Consider the following 1,970-nt stretch of genomic DNA (forward strand, 5'->3'; position numbering starts at 1 on the left):
GCTATACGAAAGCCCCATCCAGCCCTGTGCCACCCGGGGGGTTCCAGGGTGCTGAGATGGCTGACATTTTGCTCCGCTCAAGATGGTCACCGCGCAACGCAAAAACAGGCCAAAAACTGGCCAAAACGGGCCAAAACTGGCCATTTTTGGCTGCGCGAGCGAGCGGCGAGCGGCGAACAGCGAGCGAAGCGAGAGGCAGCACCGTCCCTGCTATACGAAAGCCCCATCCAGCCCTGTGCCACCCGGGGGGTTCCAGGGTGCTGAGATGGCTGACATTTTGCTCCGCTCACGACGGTCACCGCGCGACGCAAGAACAGGCCAAAAACTGGCCAAAACGGCCCAAAAACGGGCCAAAACTGGCCATTTTTGGCTGCGCGAGCGAGCGGCGAGCGGCGGACAGCGAGCGAAGCGAGAGGCAGCACCGTCCCTGCTATACGAAAGCCCCATCCAGCCCTGTGCCACCCGGGGGGTTCCAGGGTGCTGAGATGGCTGACATTTTGCTCCGCTCACGACGGTCACCGCGCGACGCAAGAACAGCCCAAAAACAGGCCAAAACGGCCCAAAAACGGGACAAAACTGGCCATTTTTGGCTGCGCGAGCGAGCGGCGAGCGGCGGACAGCGAGCGAAGCGAGAGGCAGCACCGTCCCTGCTATACGAAAGCCCCATCCAGCCCTGTGCCACCCGGGGGGTTCCAGGGTGCTGAGATGGCTGACATTTTGCTCCGCTCACGACGGTCACCGCGCGACGCAAGAACAGCCCAAAAACAGGCCAAAACGGCCCAAAAACGGGCCAAAACTGGCCATTTTTGGCTGCGCGAGCGAGCAGCGAGCGGCGGACAGCGAGCGAAGCGAGAGGCATCACCGTCCCTGCTATACGAAAGCCCCATCCAGCCCTGTGCCACCCGGGGGGTTCCAGGGTGCTGAGATGGCTGACATTTTGCTCCGCTCAAGATGGTCACCGCGCAACGCAAAAACAGGCCAAAAACTGGCCAAAACGGGCCAAAACTGGCCATTTTTGGCTGCGCGAGCGAGCGGCGAGCGGCGAACAGCGAGCGAAGCGAGAGGCAGCTCCGTCCCTGCTATACGAAAGCCCCATCCAGCCCTGTGCCACCCGGGGGGTTCCAGGGCGCTGAGATGGCTGACATTTTGCTCCGCTCACGACAGTCACCGCGCGACGCAAGAACAGGCCAAAAACTGGCCAAAACGGCCCAAAAACGGGCCAAAACTGGCCATTTTTGGCTGCGCGAGCGAGCGGCGAGCGGCGGACAGCGAGCGAAGCGAGAGGCAGCACCGTCCCTGCTATACGAAAGCCCCATCCAGCCCTGTGCCACCCGGGGGGTTCCAGGGTGCTGAGATGGCTGACATTTTGCTCCGCTCACGACGGTCACCGCGCGACGCAAGAACAGGCCAAAAACTGGCCAAAACGGCCCAAAAACGGGACAAAACTGGCCATTTTTGGCTGCGCGAGCGAGCGGCGAGCGGCGGACAGCGAGCGAAGCGAGAGGCAGCACCGTCCCTGCTATACGAAAGCCCCATCCAGCCCTGTGCCACCCGGGGGGTTCCAGGGTGCTGAGATGGCTGACATTTTGCTCCGCTCAAGACGGTCACCGCGCAACGCAAAAACAGGCCAAAAACTGGCCAAAACGGCCCAAAAACGGGCCAAAACTGGCCATTTTTGGCTGGGCGAGCGAGCGGCGAGCGGCGGACAGCGAGCGAAGCGAGAGGCAGCACCTTCCCTGCTATACGAAAGCCCCATCCAGCCCTGTGCCACCCTGTCACGAACGGTCGTCGCGCACCCGCAACAACTCCGTTCAACGAACCGTTCGTCGCTCGCACCCGCATGTACAGCTGCTTGACAGCATGTTTTCTTATGGTTTTGGGTCATTTTGCTTGTAAATATGTAAGTTCGAACAAGCTGCAGCGTTGCAAAGCGACCGTTCACCAAACCGAGCAAAACAGCCCCAAAACAG

The sequence above is a fragment of the Musa acuminata genome, unplaced genomic scaffold, assembly GCF_036884655.1.
Source record: "Musa acuminata AAA Group cultivar baxijiao unplaced genomic scaffold, Cavendish_Baxijiao_AAA HiC_scaffold_1136, whole genome shotgun sequence".
NCBI classification, from domain to species: Eukaryota; Viridiplantae; Streptophyta; class Magnoliopsida; order Zingiberales; family Musaceae; genus Musa; species Musa acuminata.